This window comes from Ictidomys tridecemlineatus, chromosome 9 (assembly GCF_052094955.1).
Source record: "Ictidomys tridecemlineatus isolate mIctTri1 chromosome 9, mIctTri1.hap1, whole genome shotgun sequence".
NCBI lineage: Eukaryota > Metazoa > Chordata > Mammalia > Rodentia > Sciuridae > Ictidomys > Ictidomys tridecemlineatus.
In genome coordinates, this window is record NC_135485.1 from 35,492,761 (window position 1) to 35,513,410 (window position 20,650).

The window sequence follows — 20,650 nt, forward strand, 5'->3', positions numbered from 1 at the left end:
CACATGTTCAAATGTGCATAGCTCACAAACACAGCCCATGGATGGCTCCTGACAATTCTGCCCAAGTCATTTACTTACTTGCATCTTCTCTGAACACTAAATTCTTTAGATCCAACCCCAAATGTCCTTATGTTTTTAATACCTGGTAGGTGGTTTTAACTCAGGATCTATAAAGATAATGGGTATTTTGAAAAGTGCTGAAACTAAGTTTAGACACACTATTATCGACCATGTCTAATCGAGACCCACTATATATACATAAAATTAATGAAAGAGGGATTAATGATAATTCCTGATACCTGAGAGAGGTTTCTAGTACTACATTATCAAGAAACAAATTTTTGCACTATCTGAATTCTATCTTTACTTCACAGTTTTGCTATAGAATGTTATTCTCAATGATAAATCATTTGCTTCATGATTCAAGGAACTTCCAGTTAGTTACTATAATCATGAGATTTGAAGTAACTTATACTTAACCAAAAGTCCCAATATTGACATTACTACTTCTATTATCTTGAGTAATTTACCTAACTTCTCCAAGACCAAATCCATCATATTTTTTTTTAGATAGAGTTGTTAAGTATACATAATTCCTATGGTTTTTATGAGGCTTACAAGCTGATAATAATGTGAAAATTCAACTCAGTATTTTGCATGCAGTAATCACTTAATAAATGTAATATAAAAGCAAAATTGAGTATATAGAAAATAAAATGATTAACATATTATATATTTTCTCGGTATAAGACTTTAAGTATTGGATCTTACCTGTTAATTTTTACGGGAGACTATTTCCTCACTTAGCTTTGCAACTTTTTGTCTTTTATTATAACACTGTGATAACACTATCACCAGCCACTCTCTGGGAACATGGATCTTCTTTCAGTCAATAAGAGGCAAAACATTTGAAAGAGTCCCTCCTTGTTTGGCAAAGAGTTTTCCAAGGTTCAGAGTTATGATCACCACAGGACTTTCTGTGCAACAGCAAAAATCTTTCCCCAGGAAACAATAAGTCTCTAAGGTCCTATTTCACCCCTTCATGCTCCTTGTCTGGACAACATGGCTGACTATACAAACTAAGCATTCTGCCCTCTACGTAGTCTTAACCTGCTTTGCCACAGGCTATTGCTACGGCTTTGGTTTTGCTCAAAGTCTAGTAATGTCTCATATATTTTGAGACTTGGAGATAGAATGTCAGTTCTTCAGTGCCACAAGCACCACCTAAGGCTGTTGTATGATTCAAGTATTTTCATCTCTTCCTGCTCTTTTGCTTTGAAATCAGCAAGGTTATGTGTAATCAAAGAACAAATATGATTGCTCAAAGGAATTAGTGGCTGGTAAATTTAGAACTAACCTCTCATATGCGACTTCACACAGAGATTGTTTTTCATCTTTCTCTGCATGTCACATAGCTCATCTAAATGAGAAGTACAAATGTTTTCAAAGGCAACTCTACACACAGCTCAAAATGTGAAAAAAAATGGTGAAAAGGAAGGTTTTCAGTGTATTATCGATTCCAGCCACCTGACTTTGTATTGCATTCGAGGGACATGGATGATGTGACTGAGTTTCAATCATATATTTTTTTTATTAATTGGACAGGGTTACATCATTCGGGGAAGGATATTTGAATATTCGTAATGTTTAAATGGTAAACATGCAGAATTAATAAGGACAAATTAATCAGCATACATTCATTGAATATGAAAAGTACTGTAATAGACTTGAAAGAAATATAAAGATGACTAAAAATAGTTGCTGGCCTCAAGGATTTCACCATCAAGTTGTAGCTAAATAAGGCATAACTCTGTGGAACAATAACTTTCAAGCACATAAAGCCCTGTGCTAAAAACCTAGATTAGTTGCTTGAGGAAAATCCTACTGCATAAGCCAGAGCCTACACGAAGTGTAGCTGGAAAATATGCCATATTAAGTAGAAAACAATCCCTTTTTGCAAATGGTTTTAACATAAGGTAGAAGAAAGGTTAACAGAGGGGGGAAAAAAGCCCAAACATGAACTCAGGAGATTATAGTAAATTATAAATTCTGCTACATCAATGTCTTACATGTCTGTTTCCATCCCTGACCATCTCCTGGGGGCAGACATTCTTTCAATATGGCCCTACCTCCAGGACTGTTAGTACACTACAGCCCTGTTACCCTGCCAGGTTCTCAACAAGGCTCAATTTCTATCTCTCTGGGACCCATTATTGATTTTGTTACATTCATATATGTTCAGATCTGTGCTCTGTTTTACTGAGTGCTGCCTTTACATGAAGTTTGAATTTTGTCTAGAGCATGTTTTTATTCTTTGCCTCATTCCCTTTGCCTGCATTATTAATATCTTCTTTCCCCCCTTTGCTACCTTGATGAAAAATGTAAAGTTTATCACCACATAAAGCATTAGAAAACAACTTTCTAGAGCTATTACTTATGACTTGACACTTGGCTTATAGCAGTGGGTCTTATTCAAGACTAATGTAAACAGTGAAACCAAATAAGCTCCAATTTATACAAGTAAAATGAAATAATATAGCATTTTAAAAAGAGTATCCTCAGCACCACATTAAATAAATAAATAAATGGTATTATGTCCAATTACGACTAAAACAATTTTTTTAAAAAATCACCAGAAGGGTCATAAAGGATCAATTTTGATCAGAAATGCTGTAAGTTTAGAAAAGAAAGGTTAATCCTTATTTTTATTGATCTAGAATTGTCTCATGTTAAATTGTAAAGAAACTCAGTTAGTCTGTAAAGATGGGTAGGACTTAAAATAAGTAGGAATAAATATGAAAATAAGTAGGATGATTGTCCTAGATGAAGGACATTAGTAAATGGTGAAGGATGCATAAAGGGATTGTAAATTGAACTCCACTGAGAATAGGAGGGCATATGTAGTTGAGGTCTAATTCTGTAATCTTTAGCCTGGATATGATTCCTCCTCTTTCTGTCTACCAGATGAACCTCTTGACAGTATACAGAAAGTGTGTGTGTGTGTGTGTGTGTGTGTGTGTGTAGGCCCGCGCATGTCTGGACACCAGTGAGTTTCTTCATGGGGTAATCAGATACTGTTTTGTTGTGTGCCTATGTGTTGACTGGGGATTGAATTGATTTGAAAAGTAATAAAAGTGTTGAGAAAGGAATATTACTATAGTACAGGATAAGCTTTCAAATATATCCCAATGAACATTTAGGGGCTTAGGGGAAATCTCATTTCACTTGATAACTTTTCTAATTCAGGTCAGGTATATAACCTGTCTCCTGAGAGAATGGAGAAAGATATGCTGAACAAGGTCAAGTAAGATCAGCCCACAGTGCAAAAAAATTGACAAGTCCTTCCTTACTTTTTTGTGTTCAGCATTGAGATGAAGGCTAAATCGTGGGATGGATGTTCATTGAGATCATTGGTATTGCAACTATAAACACTAAATAATGTGTTTGCCTCAGTTTCCACTCCCAGTATTTTACAAGTGTCTCTGTGACAATTAGTGTCACTTTGGCTACATTTTTCAGGGAGATCCTTCAATATTTTGTATTAACTCACCTGATTCACAACTTACATGTGTACATACTATCCTTCTTTTTAATACCCAAGCATTCCAGCTCTGCCTGTCCCTAGTCAATTTTTTCTCCACTTGCTTTGTCTACTTTCTGCTATAAAATTTGAGAGTTAGTCATTGTCCATTCATTGAGAATAGGGCAGAAAACATGACAGAGGGAAAGGGTGAACCAAGAGAAAAAAGATGAAAAAAATGCAAGGCAATAAGTGTTTTTTAATCCTTTTTTTCTGTTCTTTAGAAATATCAAAAGTCTCATGCATTCTTGGAGGCAAGTAAGTTTGAGAGGAAACAAACAACTGATCACATCCCAATCAATGACTTAAGATTATTTCTTTAGAGTCCAAGCATCAAAGATGGTAAGTACCAGAAGTGAACTTAACAAGGTCAGTTCAGTTCCTTTCAGGAGGGCCGTTCTTCCTCTCCAAGAGCACAATCTCCCTGTTTGCCTCTCTGTTGGTACTGTGGTATGGGGAATGCAGATTTTCCACATCTGCAACTCTCACTTTTCACATGAATAATTGAAAGCCCACGTGGCTCTTTCATCTTGTTTTCAATGACCCTTGAGGTAATGGGTAGCCATTATATTTTCCTGCAATAATCAGGTTAAGCCATAGTAACAGTCCTGCCCTGTAAGTGGAACAAATAAAAAGGCAGCAATCATAGGTTAATGACATTCTCTGTGATTCTAAAGACCATGAATTAGAGTTACCCGTCAACAGCAAGCAGTACTCTGTGTGGGAATCATAAAAGAGAAATTCAAGTGCATTGGACAACTACGTTTAACTCCATGTCATAATCAGCAAATGAGGACCAGATTAATTTCACAGATTTCTTTCTGATTGCTAAGATTTGAACCCAAAACCCTAATTTTCTATGATTAACACCCCAAGTAATAAGAGTTTTATCCACCAGTAAGAAATATCTCTCAAAGTAGAGGAGTTTTAAAATATAAATGCATTTTGATTTTGCATTAGGTGTTTCATATTTTGTTCAATTTCTGCAAGAAAATCTAAAATTGAGAAAGGAGTCAAAAACATTTTAGTTAGCATCAATGATGAAAATGATTCAATATTATACGATCTAGATAAAATACATCAAAATCTACAGTAACATCATCACAGGGATTTCCCAGATAGGAAAGTCCCAGAAAATAAACAGCATATTTTTCTTTCTTCAAGAAAACCTATATGCCTAGGCATTTTAATTATACTAATGAAATAATTTGAAATTTGTACAAATAAGTTAAAATAATGCATTACTGTCTTAATAAATCTAGGAGAAATACACCCCCCCCAAATGTGCATTAATGACCTTTTAGAGAAATGTTGAATCAACACTTATTTGTTAGTCCTTCTCTGCAGAGAACTTTGAGGAATGTGTTATCTGAAGACTGTTTTAGTAAGCTTTTTCACTGCTATTACCAAAAGACAACAATATATTTTAGAGGATGAAAAGTTTATGTGGGGATTCATAGTTTCCGAAGTCCATCCATGAATGGCAGACTCTATTCCTTGGGGCCTGAGATGAGGCAGAACATCATGGTGGAAAATGTGTGGCAGACGAAAGCTGCTCAGGACATAAGAGCAGGAAGCAAATAGAGAGAGTTCTGTTATAAACATATACCCCAAAGACATGTCCCTAGGAACCCACCTCCTCCAGCCACATACTGCCTGCCTACAGTTATGATCCAGTTAATCCCTATCAATTAATTAACTCACTGATTAGGTTAATGCTTTTATAACCCAATCATTTCACCTCTAAACTTCCTTTTACTTTTTTTCTACATTTTAAAATAGATGCATTATACTTGTACATATTCATGGAATGTGTTGTCACATATTCTTACAGGTATATAATACAATTTGGCCATTACTACTGCCCAGAATTTTCCCCACCTTCCTGTTTCCACCACACACACACACACACACACACACACACACACGCCCCTTGGTCCCTTTTCTCTACTTTGATATTTAGGAGATGTGTCCCCACCTTTGTTTTCCTTCTTCTTCTCTAGATTTCACATTTTAGAGAAAACATACAACCTTTAACTTTCTGAGTTTGACTTATTTTGCTTAACATGATGGCCTCTAGTTCAAATTTTCCTGAAAATACCATAATTTTACTTTTCTTTATGGCCAAATGAAATTCCAGTTTGTATATATACCACATTTTCTTTATGCATTCATCTGTTGATGGACACTTAGGTTGGCTCCACAGTTTGGCTCTTGTGAATTATGCTGCTATAAATGTGAGTATTCATGCATCAGTGTAATAAGATGACTTTAATTCTTAGAGTAAATACTGAGAAGTGGCATAGCTGGGTCATATGGTGGTTTCATTTTGAGGAGCCTCCATACTGATTTCCATAGCACTTGTACTAATTTATAATACCACCAGCAGTATAACGGTGTTCATTTTACTCCTCATCCTCTCTAGCATTTATTATTATTTGTATTCTTGATGACTGCCATTCTGATTAGTATGAGATGAAATCTCAGTGTACTTTTGATTTTCATTCCCCTGACTTCTGGTGATATTGAACATTTTTTCATGTATATGTTGGTCATTTGTATTTTTTTTTTGAGAAGTGTCTATTTAGCTCTTTTTACCATTTATTAATTGGGTTTTTTGATTTTTTGGTGTACATTCTTTGAGCTCTTTTTCTAGATATTAATCATCTGCAGAAGAGTAGCTAACAAAGATTTTTTCTTCATTCTGTGGATTGTCACTTCACATTCCTAATTGTGTCCTTTCCTGTGTAGAAGCTTTTTAATTTGATGCTATCCAGTTTATTAAGTCTTGGCATTATTTCCTGAGCTTTAAGGGTACTATTGAGAAAGGCATTGCCTGTACCTGAAAGCTAGAGTATAGACCTACATTTTATTCTAGAAATTGTGTATTTCTGGTCGAATTCCAAATTTCTATTTTCTTTCTTCTACATATGGAAAACCAGTTTTCCCAGAACTATTTGTTTAAAATGCTTTCTTTTCTCCAATGTATGTTTTTAGCACCTTAGTCAAAGATCATGTGACTCTATCTGTGTGGGTTCATCTCTGTGTCCTCTACCCTGTACCATTGTCTGTGTGTCTGTTTTTATGCCAATACCATACTGGTTTTGTTACTATATTTCTGTAGTATAATTTGAAGTCAGGTATGTACCTCTGAACTTTATTGCATTGCCTCACACATGAGCTTTCAGGGAACCCCCAACATTTAAATCATAATAAGGATGTATCCTATCTTGGTCAAAGTGAACATTAATCAGGTCTATAGAGTCCTACTGGTCCATATGGGTCTCCTTTGCCTGTAGTGTAGAAATAGCCCATGCCATGAAACAAACACTATCCTGGAGGTAATACCTAACTAAGATCAAGCCTTAAACACATTGTCTTAAGTGAATGGCCCTGGAAAAGCCACTTATCAACTGGTAGCTGCAGTTTTCATTGCTGTTTTGGAAAATAACACTACTTGTTTCATAGAGTGAAGTGAGAGATGGATGTGTATAAATATATTTTCGAAGTTTTAGGCATTATCATTAGAAGCTTGATAAACTAGTCACATTTATTTCTAAATTTAAAGTTGATATAATTTTTGCAACTTTGGAGTTGGTGGTTCCTAAAATAACTCTTGAATAAGAAGTACTATAATTTCAACAATAATAAGAAGCCACATAATGTTGCCCAAACCCCAGTGAACATTAATTAAATGTTAATCAAATGAGTAAGGACATTTATAAAATAATTAAAAGGATAATTTTTTCTTTAAACTTAAAATTTTCCAGTGGCCACAGAACATACAATTACAGGAAATTAAGTGATCTGATTATTAAGATTAGGTATTTCTTGAGCTACAAGTAGATAGACAGAATTTATATTACAATGTAATCTCAAGAATTACCAAGAAAAACAAAAACAAAACTACAAAACAGAGATAAGAAATCAGGCCATGGTGAAAGAGTATGAGGCTTACAATACTTTACATGCTTCTTATATGAGTTTTATGACAACATACATATTTTTTGACCTTTCTGGCCTCAAGTACATTTTCCATGAACTGTATGGAATAATAACTCACCAATTATGTCAATAGAAAACAACATGAGCTTATGTGTAAGGTTCCTGGAAAAGGTCAGTATACCATCAATATTAGGGTATGCTTCTACCACCTTTAAAACATTTTCCCTTTCTTTAGTCTCATAATGGGTATGCTAAAGAACAGTTTTTAAAAATATTTGGGTCAATCGATCAGTTTACCAGTTAATAAATGAGATTCAAGTGTGAAGAGGAGCAAACATTCACTTCATTAATGAGGAATTGTGACAGTGCTTCGAAGGCATTATGCGGAAGTGGGCCCAGTATTTTGTCATACTTCAATCAAGGAAATTGTTCCTGTGAGAAAGACTCAGAAATTAGAGGTAAAAGGTTTTTTTTTTTTAAATGTGTTCTTTTTATTTATACATGACAGTATAATCCATTTGAATAGAATTATACAAGCATGGAATATATCTTATTCTACTTTGGATCCCATTCTTGAGAATGTACATAAAGGTGGGATTCACTGTGGTACTTTCAAATACATACATAGGAGAATTATCTCAGATTCATTCCACTTTCTTTCCTTTTTCAATCCCCACTCCCTTCCCTTTATTTCCCATTGTCTAATCTGCTGAATTTCTACTCTAGTCTCCTCCTCTTATTGTGGATTAACTTCCACTAATTAGCAAAAACGTCCAACCTTTGGCTGTTGGGGACTGGCTTATTTCACTTAGCATGATTGTCTCCAGTTTCATCCATTTACCAGAAAATGCCATAATTCTATTTTCTTTATGGGTGGGTAATACTTCATTGTGTATATACACCACATTTTTTAATGCATTCATCTGTTGAAGGGCACAAATGTGGACTATATAGCTTAACTATTATGAATTGAGCTGCTATAACATTAATGTGGCTCCCTCACTGAGTCTGCTGATGTTTTAAATCCTTTGGCTATATAACAAGGATTGGAATAGCTGGGTCAAAGAATGGTTCCATTCCAGTTTTTTTCTGAGGAATCTCCATACTACTTTCCAGAGTGGTTACACCAACTTTCAGTCCCACCAGCAATGAATTAGTGTACAAAAGGAGGTCTTTCTACAAATATACTTTTGCATAAGTTGATCAAAATATGTCTACATGTAATATGTCTCCATTTTCTAATAATACAATTTTACCTTTAAGCTGAAAGCTTAAGCATTAATAATAGTAAAAGTAATAACTCAAAGTAGTAAAGGCTATCATTAGTTGAACTCTCATTTATTAATGGGGTATGCCATTTACTACTCCAGGCTTCCCAGAGTAGAGTCTTTTCCCTAAGTTCATATCTGGCCTTCCCTCACTGAAAGTAGGAGTGAGGTGACTTAACTTCTTGGTAACTTCATGCTCAGTTTGTTTTTTTCTTTCCTTTGCTAATGAGTCCATCTTCAGCTGGCACAAATTTTCCTCTATCTTCTGTGTTGCCCACAATTGAAAGGACAAGTATATATCTGAGATTCAGAATTAGCAAGCACACGTGGCCTCAAACCTACAGCCATTCTTGCCACTCTGGTCTCAAATGCTATTCTGACTTCTGCTTTGATTTTTTTCCCTCCCTTTAAATTATTCAGATATTATCAATAATTTTGGTGGTTTAATCAAGACTCTAATATTAAATACATAGGTCAGAAATATTACAAAATAAAACCAGAAGAATGGGATTTGGGGTTGTAAAATAGACTATGGAAAAGCTTTTGGTGGTTTGAAGATGTACATTTTACTTGGATCTGGTGTTATACTTCAGTGATTCTAGAGGTGAATTTTAAGTCCATATGGGTTTTTTTTTTTAATTTTTCAGTTGGCTAAATTGAAATATTTTAAGGTCAGCCCATAGTATTAGATGATCTCAGCTTGTGTTTTGATTTTTTTAAAAAATGTGGCTATTTCTCTAGAGGCAGGGATTTAAACAAAGATTTCTGAGCCTTTCCTGAGGCTTTAAGGAGGATGTTAATGAGAGGAGAGCTGTGAGAAATGATTTGAAATCGGGGCCAGCAGTTGGGAGTTCGAGCTAAGAAGGATGGAACCACTCAGATCTCAGATGAGGTATAGAGTCTGGCAAAAAGATTAAAAGCTCCGAAGACTTAGCAAGAATAAGCATCACATCCAGAACGCAGCTGTCTCCTCTGCAAATACAGTTTTTCCTTATGAGGTATGACATGGGCAAATATTCCATCACAAGAAAAAAGTCTTCATAAGCCTCAGACACTGTAGACAAATCAGTATTGCTTTTTTAAATTTCTGGGTAGAGATGTCCGGCACATGCCTCTGGGCACTTAGAGAGGTTTGAGCTTCTAATTGTTATTGCCAGGCATCTCCAGACCAGATGCTCCAAATTCCATTTTGCATATGAAGCCAAGAAAATAACAGTAGGAGGGCAAATCATGAAGAATGTCCACAACTCAAAAACTCAATTCTTCCTTCATAGTTTTAGGGTGCCATTGGATTGGTTAAGTCCAGAATGAGGAGCAGAAATTTGCTAGGAGTCGGGTTTCTCAGCAAGAGGCAGTAAAAATAGCCACTATGGCACAGAACTAAGAATGCATGTTTACAAGACTCTATACAACTGCTAACTGAGTTGTCATTTTGAAAACTTCTAAACTTTGTAAGTGTCACTCTTGGACATAGGAGGCTGGTGCCTAAATGGATTATCCCTTGAAAATGTGATTGCAGAGCGCCCAAATTAACTTCTTGCTGGGATAGCTCTCCCAATTGAGTTAAAATTCACATGTCATAGATTTAGAACACCTGGAACAGATTGAGTGGCATCCTGGCAAGGATGCAACCAAAAATATTATCTTTTGCATTCTAAAGGACTTTTTTCTCCAATCTTGAGCATCATAAAATACTGGGTTCTGCAAACTTTTCTTTTCTGAGGTAACTTCTTTTAGAAATGAGGATTGGTTTCTAACCTTAATTTGAGCAGAATGGTAAGTTGAGCTTCTTCTTTTAAAATTATTAACTCTTTGAACTCTTTAAAAACCAATCCCCTGAATATATTTGTTATTGAACTAACACAAAATATCAGACCATTAAAATAATTTGACTTACGCTAGAAAGAAATTGTGCAAGCTGTAGCTACTGATAGGATCTAGATCTACTCCAGCATGGAGAACTATTTTAGCTGAAACTGAACTGAAGAAATCAGAGATGATGACTATTGTACTTCTATTTCTTTAAATTGTGAGTAAAACAGTAAGAGAACATAACTTTGTGGAGTATGAAAGCAAGTTATATAGTTAAGCTTTATTCCACAGGGTAATAATGGGATAAAGTTTATATTTAAATATTAGCATTTTGATCTTGGCATCTTGGGATATCTTAATGACATTTAATCTAATTGCAGAATTTCTGACATACTTACATACTATGTTTTGAGCTTTGATAAAATTTTGGATAATAAAATAGAATAGAGAGAGAACTTGAGCCTACTGTTGTTCAGTGAGCATGGATTGGGTTTAATTAACACATGCTTGATACATTTCAAAATTTTAGAGGCACAATCTATACTGTCCATACGTGATACCAAGAAAGTTATCTAAAGAGCAGTGGTTAGAATGTAGGCGTGATGTCTTGAAAATGGGTGTGCTTCCAAATATACTGCTAATCACTATCCTTGAGAGATGATGTCCAGACCCTTATTTTTTTCTAATTTGTGCTATCTGACAGCAGAATGCATTACAATTAATATTGCATACATAAAGCACAGTTTTTCATATCACTGCTTATATAAAAAGTATATCCACACCATTCGTGTCTTCATATATGTACTTAGGGTAATAATGTCCATCTCATTCCACCATCATTTTTACCACTTAGTATTATATCCTCCAACTCCATCCATTCACCTGCAAATGCCATGATTTTATTCTCTTTTATTGCTGAGTAGTATTCCATGGTGTATACATACCACATTTTCTTTATCCATTCATCTACTGAAGTGAATCTAGGTTAGTTTCATAGTTTAGCTATTGCAAATTGTGCTGCTATAAACATTGATGTGCCTGTGTCCCTGTAATGTGTTGTTTTTAAGTCCTTTGGGTATAGATCAAGGAGTGGGATAGCTGGATGAAATGGTGATTCCATCCCCAGTTTTCTAAGACTTCTCCATACTGCTCTCCATATTGGCTGCACCAATTTGCAGTCCCACCAGCGTATATAAGTGTGCCTTTTTCTCTACATCTTCACCCACACTTATTGTTATTTGTATTTTTAATAGCTCCCATTCTGATTGGAGTGAGATGAAATCTTAGAGTACTTTTGATTTGCATTTCTCTAATTGCTAGAGAGAATGAACATTTTTTCATATATTTGTTGATTGATTGTATATCATCTTCTGAGAAGTGTCTGTTCAGTTCCTTGGCCCATTTATAGATTGGATTATCCTCTCTCTCTTTCTCTCTCTCTTTCTCTCTCTCTCTATCTCTCTCTCTCTCTCTCTCTCTGTGTGTGTGTGTGTGTGTGTGTGTGTGTGTGTTTCTTTTTTGAGTTCTTTATATACCCTAGAGATTAGTGCTCTATCTGATGTGCCAGTTGTAAAAATTTGCTCCCAAGATGTAGTAGGCTCTCTATTTACCTTCCTAATTGTTTCTTTTGCTGAGAAGAAGCTTTTAAATTTGAATCCATCCCATTTATTGATTCTTGGTTTTAATTCTTGAGGTATAGGAGTCTTATCAAGGAAGTTGGGGTCTAATCTGACATTATGGAGATTTGGACCTACTTTTTCTCCTATTAGACACAGGTCTAAACACACAGTTTAATTCCTAGGTCCTTGATAACATTTTGAGTTAAGTTTTGTGCATGGTGAGAGATAGGGGCTTAATTTTCTTTTATTGCAAATAATTTCCAGTTTGCTCAGCACCATTTGTTGAAGAGACTATCTTTTCTCCAATGCATGTTTTTGGCATCTTTGTCCAATATAAGATAAATGTAATTATGTGGGTTAATCTCTGTGTCCTCTATTCTGTACCATTGGTCTATCAGTCTGTTTTTGTGCCAATACCATGCTGTTTTTGTTACTATTGCTCTGTAGTATAGTTTAAGACCTGGTATAGTGATGTCCCCTGCTTCTTTCTAAGGATTGCTTTAGCTATAGTGGGTCTCTTATTTTTCCAGATGAATTTCATGACTGCCTTTTTTATTTCTATGAGGAATGTCATTGGGATTTTGATTGGAATTGCATTAAATCTGTATAGTGCTTTTGCATTTTAATAATATTAATTCTGTCTATCCAAGAACAAAGTAGATCTTTCCATCTTCTAAGACCTTCTTTAATTTCTTTCTTTAGTATTCTGTAGTTTTTGTTGTAGAGTTCTTTCACCTCTGTCATTAGATTGATTCCCAATTATTATTTTTTTGAGGCTATTGTAAATGGGGTAGTTTTCCTCATTTACCTCTCAGAAGATTTGTCAATATTATACAGAAATACCTTTGATTTATGGGTGTTGATTTTGTATCCTGCTACTTTGCTGAATTCACTTTCTACTTCTAGAAGTTTTCTGGTGGATTTTTTTGGGGTCTTCTAGGTATAGAATCATATTGTCAGCAAATAATGGTAGTTTGAATTCTTCTTTTCCTATCCATATCTCTTTCATTTCTTTCATCTGTATAATTGATCTGGCCACTGTATCAAGAACTATGTTACATAGAAGTAATGACAGAGGGCATCCCTGTCTTATTCCAATTTTTAGAGAGAATGCCTTCAATTTTTCTCCATTTGAATGATGTTGGCCTGGGGCTTAGCAAAGATAACTTTTATAGTGTTGAAGTATATTCTTGTTATCCTTCATTTTCTAGTGTTTTTTTTTTTTTTGAGAGAGAGAGAGAAAATCTTAATATTTATTTATTTATTTATTTATTTATTTATTTTTAGTTTTTGGTGGACACAACATCTTTGTTTGTATGTGGTGCTAAGGATCGAACCCAGGCTGCACACAAGCCAGGCAAGCACGCTATTGCTTGCGCCACATCCCCAGCCCCTCTAGTGTTTTATACATATATGGGTGCTGTATTTTGTTGAATGCTTTTTCTGCACCTATTGAGATAATCATATGATTCTTATCTTTGAGTCTATTGATGTGATGAATTACATTTATTGATTTCAATATATTGAGCCAAACTTGCATCCCTGGGATGAAACCCACTTGATCGTGGTGCACAGTCTTTTTGGTATTTTTTTGTATTAGATTTGCCAGAATTTTATTGAGAATTTTTGCATCTATGTTTATTAGAAATAATGGCCTTAAGTTTTCTTTTTTTTTTATGTGTCTTTGCCTTGTTTTGGAATAAGGGTGATATTGGCCTCATAGAATGAGTTTGGAAGTGCTGCCTCTTTTTCTATTTCCTGGAATAAATTGAAGAGTATTGGTATTAGTTCTCTTTAAAGGTCTTGTAAAACTCGGCTGTATATCCATCCAGACCTGGGTTTTTCTTGGTTGGTAGACTTTTGATGGTGTCTGCTATTTCATCACTTGAATTTGATTTGTTTAAATTGTGAATACATCCTGATTCGATTTTGGAAAATCATATGACTCTAGAAATTTGTTGATGCCTTTGATATTATCTATTTTATTGTAGTACAAGTTTTCAAAATAATTTCTAATTATCTTCTGTATTTCTGTAATGTCTCTTGTGATATTTCCTTTTTCATCACATAAGTTAGTAATCTGAGTGTTCTCTCTCCTTCTCTCTCTTAACATGGCTAAAGTTTTGTCAATTTTATTTTATTTTTTGAAGAACCACCTTTTGTTGTGTCAAATTTTTCAATTGTTTTTTTGTGTTCCAATTTCATTGATTTCAGCTCTGATTTTAATTATTCCCTGTATTCTACTGTTTGGGGTGTCAATTTGTTATTATTTTTCTATGGCTTTGAGATGTAGTGTTAGGTCATTTATTTGTTGACTTTTTCTTCTTTTAAAGAATGAACTCCATGCAATGAACTTGCCTCTTTAGTACTGCCTTCAAAGTGTCCCAGAGATTTCGATAAATTGTATCAGTGTTCTCATTTACCTGTAAGAATTTTTTAATCTCTTTTTTGATGTACTATGCAGCCCATTGTTCATTCAGTAGCATATTATTTAGTTTCCAGGTGTTAGAATAGTTTTTATTTTTTATTTTTATCATTGATTTCTAATTTCATTCCATTATAATCTGATATAAAAATGTAGAGATGCCACCTTGCATTCTATTTGCTAAGAGTTGTTGAAGGATGAAATATTCTATGTATGTCACTTAAGTTTAATTTACTGATTGTGTTATTGAGTTCTATAGTTTCTTTGTTCAGCTTTTGTTTGAAAGATTAATCCAGTGGTGAAAGAGTTGTGTTAAAGTGACCCAGAATTATTGTGTTGTGGTCAGTTTGACTCTTGAACTTGAGAAGAGTTTGTTTGATGAACATAGATGCTTCATTGTTTTGGAGCATATATACTTATAATTGTTAAATCTTGTTGGAGTATGGTTCCCTTGAGTAATATGAAATGTCCCTTCTTTATCTCTTTTGTTAAACTTTATGAGGATGGAAACCCCTGCTTGCTTCCACAGTCTATGTGAGTGGTATAATTTTCCCCAACCTTTCACCTTCAGTCTGTGTGTCTTTTCCTATGAGATGGGTCTCTTGGAGGCAGCATATTATTGAGTCTTTATTGTTTTCTTTTTTAATCTAATAAGTTTGCCTATGTCTTTTGATTGGTGAGATTAGGCCATAAACATTTAGGCCAAACCCTCATATTTTTTAATACTCAAGAATTTATGAGAGTAAAAACAGGGTGGTTCATTTTCTATTCCTGGTTTATATAAGGGGAGATGTCCTTGAATTTTCCTTGGCTCTTGATCCCCCATTTTCCTCTTTTTGTCTATGTGGAAAAAAACGAAAGAGCCAAACTGCCTCTACTAAAGTCCTGACACCATCACTTAGTATCTGTGTGGCATAGAGAATATTTCTCAACCTTCCTATGTCTCCCATTTCTCATTTTTTAAATGTAGATGTTAAGATTTCTACTTCATACATCTGTTATAAGGACTACCTCAAATACTACACATAAAGTCTGTAGAATAGTCCTTGTTCATACAAAATGCTGGGTAAGTAGTAGCTACTATTTGTTGAATTTGTCTTTGATTTTTTTAAAATGACATTTTGCCAAAACTTTGAAGATTTCTCTACTTATTAAGTGCAATGAAAATAATGGAGAAACTATTTTTTTCTCATCGCTTTTGTGTATCAATCTTCCTCAAGTGATCTCCCCAGTACAACATCCCTTTGTTCATGAACTGAGTATAAATAACCTATAAATTATCCCAGAACATTTGAGAGAGGAAATTCTGAGAATATTGAGATCTCAGTAGAATTGCTCTTTTCTGTATTACCAAATATCAGATGAATATTTCTGGGGCGGGTTCTAGCTTTGGTAAAAAGGGAGCAGGTATGAAATATGCAACAGGAAACCTGGACACTGAATGGATCAAGGAAATCTAGCAGGATTTCCAGGTTGCACTAAAAGCTTCCTTGAAATTTGTGGTCACAAATAGAAAATGATAAAAAGGCTCAGAGATGCAGAAGAATTGCACTGTTTTCAAGATGAGCATTTTCCTAGGTAAGTATGATGGACTTGTCTCGTATCAAATACAGGGTGTTTGTCAAGCCTGTTGAGACTCTGCTAGGATATTCGAGTAGACGCTCAAGTAGATAAGAATCCCACAACTTTCTTCTAAAACTCCTAAATTAAAACATGGCAAAAGGAAACTACTAACATATCAAAATATTACACCATGTCTAGGAAGGTTTAATTTCAGGAATGTTATCATAAAGCATGTTAATAAAATTCACTACATCAACATGCTTAGGGATAAAATTCATATGACCACACCAAAAGATGTTGAAAAATGTGTACATTTTTTAAACATCTAATAAAAAATTGTAATCAAATTGAGGTAGAAGATTACTTAAATATAATAAAAACTATCAAAATCAGTAACTATTACCACAGATAGAGCCAATAAAACCATTTCATTTAAATTTGGGAACTATTTGAAGATGCCCACCATCACCCTTATTATTCAGTAATGCCTCAGTATTTCTAACAAATCCAACCATGCAATAAACTAATATTTTAGGAGCATAAAATAACTAAGGCTTTTAAAGATGATTTGATCTTTATATACACAATGAAAAATTTAAGTACTGTATTTAAGTATCCATATATGTTATCATTGTATTTATTCCATAAGTTTAAGTATATAGATAGATGATAAATAAAATCAGTAATAAATTTTGTTTCTAATTTGTCAATGGAAAAAAAGCTATGTTTTCCTTCATATAAGCTATGAAAATTATAAAATGCCCATGAGTGAATTTAACAGAAAAGGCCTAAAACCTTCACCTATAAAGTTTTACTGAAGGACATAAAACATAATGAGTAAATTAAAATCATATTCTTAGAAAGAAATCTTAATATAATCAATATTCTTATAGTTCCAAAGTCTGTGGAGAAATGTTATTATAATTCTAATAGAACCAAGAAGTGCTGCACATATAGAAAAAAAAAGAAGAGCATCTGAAAAAAAAAGTTCTTGTAATTTATATAGAAGAAAATACATCTAAGAATCACCAAGAAAAATTTGAAAAACAGTAGTGAGTAAATAGTAAAAAGTGTGCATCAGATATCACAACATACTTAAGTCCTCTGTACTTAAATAAACACATCATTGGCATAGAAATTAAAAACAAAAAATCTTTGAGACAAACTGAGGAGCCCGGAAATAGATCCTAATGAAAATGTAACACATGGAAACTGTTAAAGCTACTGAACATTTTCATAATCACGGTCATCATTATATGGTCATGAATATCAGCATTATTATCACACCTTCCCAATACATAATTCCCAACACTGAGTAAACTCCCAGTTAATAATGTTTGGATGAAATTGAAGCAAAACTGAAACATCAATAGTTAATTACATTCAATAAAAAAATGTATCTGGAGAAGTATGTGGAGGTTTTTGACCATTTGTGATGTATTTATGGATGAGTGAGATAATACATGTGAAAGCTTAAAAGCATGTGCTGTTGATAACACACCGTGTAAGTGTAATTTTTGACATAAGCATTATTTTATATACAGCAAGGTCAGAGATATGAAACAATGATATATAGTACATATGAAACACTCACATTGGTAAAGCAAACAGGTACATTGTTCTAAATCATTGTTCTGCCCGTAGAAAGGAGCAAGCCTTTGAGGGCACCAAGGAAGGGACACTGTTAACGTTCTCAAGAATACAAGTCTCTTCTGGTGAAGAGCTATGTCCATTTGCCTATCTGGTAGGAGAAAACTTTGAGATGAGATAAGCATTTCCATATTTGATTCCAAGGACCATATAAACTCAAATAAAGTGAGTTTATAATCTAATATACTATAGCACATCATATCTGCATTTTCCTTAATGTTTAAAAATAAAGTGAAATTTATTTGGCTTCTGATCATAAATTACCCATTGTTGACTTCTTATAAACCATTAGATGTTGTTTCAGGTTTTGCTGAGCTTCTTAATAGTTCAAAAAATACTTTATAGTCTAATTTCCCTTGTCTGCTATTCCTTTTCTCCAGAATTCAGAGCACTATATAATTTTGTTTTTGTTTTAATGGCTAGTATCTGTCCTAGTAATAGGAAGTAGAAAGTGAGAAAGAAATTTACCAGCTAGACTCCAAGCATTTTTAAAGTGTATAAATTGTTTATGCCCTTAACATGGCATACTTTTGGGTGTATAAGAGCTTCCTTTCCCTGTTTTGTTTCTTTTCAACTATATCCAAAGACCTAGTGTACCAATCCATTTGAAGACCACATGTCATCTGACTGGGAAAACCCTCGTCTGCCATTATGCACTCTATATTCTTTACCTTTTCACATAATTGTGTCTTTGTTTAGAGTTGGCAATATAGAACATACAGGGGAAAAAATCATCTTACTGAAAACTATGACTCAAACATTAATTACAAGTAATGCACATACACATATATTATTCTTTTGTTCTATACCTCTGCTTCAGGTTGGCTCTGTACTCAAAGATCCACAAGCATGACAAATATATAACTGAATGTCCACTATGTGTGTCAGGTGCACAATTTATGTAATTATTTTTAAATGTGTAGTTTCATTATATCTGTTCTGTCATTTAGATATTATTACTCATTTTGTCTATGATAAACAAAGACGGAGGACTTAACATAAATATTTTAAAAGTCATCTATTATTAAGTCTCTCCAGGTTTTTTTTTTTAAACAACTAGGATTTCAGTCTAAAAACTCTGAAAAAAAATAGTGCACTTTTGACACTCTCTTCTTGAAATCTAAGAATAACTGTATAATAATGTGCCAAAGATACCCCTGCTGTGTAAAATGGAGAATGATGTACAATATTTTACACAGTCCATTGTTTAATTGGTTATGGGAATTCATTGGCAATGTCTACAAACTCAGTGTAGGGAAAAACAATTAGAAAAAAAACAAGAGTAAAAATTTTTTACATCTTATTTTTATAGCAAGGAAAGAAAAATTATTTCTTCCAGCAAATTTCTATTATTTTGTTGCTGTTGGCATTAGTAACATCATTTTTAATTAGAACAACCTTAGTTATTAGAATATTAGTTTCTAGTGACAGAAAAGTAACAGAAATCTATTTAACTAACAACTATAAATAAATATTTATTTCTGACAAGTTCAGGGATAGTTTTCAAGTAAGACTGAATCTAGGTCTCCGAAAGCTGTCAGCAAGGCTTTGAACTTTCTCTCCACCTCTCAGTTCTACTTCCTTTATTGGCTTCATTCTCTGTTCAACTCTAAAGTTGTTTCCAGGCAATTCAAGGTTTAAATGATCCTTAGTGCTTTGCTCTTAGAAGAGCATTTTTCACCAAGTATCTATATCAACCTCCACAAAAGGTTCTGATTGGACTTTCTTGAAGCATGTCCCTGCACATGGATTGCTTTGACAAGGCATCTACCACTTACATCCACTTCTATGAAAGGTAATCTAGGCTTTTCTTGAAAGTAAAAAAAAAAAATGTTGGGGGATAGATCTTGGATAGAAAAAATAATGTTCTGAAAAATTATAAGGATGTAATACATTTGAGAATAAAGCATAAAATACTTGTGTTTAAAATGCAACTTTTAGAGTAATAGGTATAAGATGAATTCCTCGTCTTTTAATTATCCCTACCAAATGACTATACTATACTTTGTTTCTGAGTGTTAATTCATTTCAAATCTCAAGATACAGGACATAATGAGTAATTGTGGTGAACCACATGTTGGGAGGGAGAAGGAGGAGTTGAGAGTCAGAGGTTGATATAATTAGTCACCAGTGAAGATGTATTTAAGTTGGGTAGCCCATTATAGAAAGTTGGATTCAGAATTGAATGCACACACAGCTCCATTTCAGAAGTGTACAATGAAAAAAATGTTAATCTGAAGACTCATACCAGGCAATCCAAGAAAAAATATAGGAATTAGAAAATGCAGTGGAGTCTACTAAAATGGTAGGAGTTTAGTGAGAGAAATAATGAGTCAAGGAAAGCCATTTAGAAAGGGAAATGGGAAGAGATGGGGAAACAATGTTTAGAATTCTCTTATTGAAACAAAATAAAGAAAATAATTTAAAAAGAGAGAGAGAATGGGGAAGGTAGCTCAGTGGTTGAAAACTTTCCTAGCACATGGGAGCCCTGGATTCAACTCCCTCCAAACACACACACACACACACACACACACACAAAGTGGCAGGAGGGGGAGAAGCATAGGGAGAGATAATTCTCTCATTGAAAAGAGAACATAATATTATTTGATACTCATAAAACATTAAAGAAAAATATACTGGAAAGTTATCAAAAGTGCAATATTCAAGTGTCATTATTAAAATAAGTTTCTTGTCAATGTAAAACAGTTCTTTAAAAGTAAACATAAAGTTCATTATCCATATTATTGTCCTTTTCTGTTTAGAGCTGTCCTAAAGACATTTTAAGCAT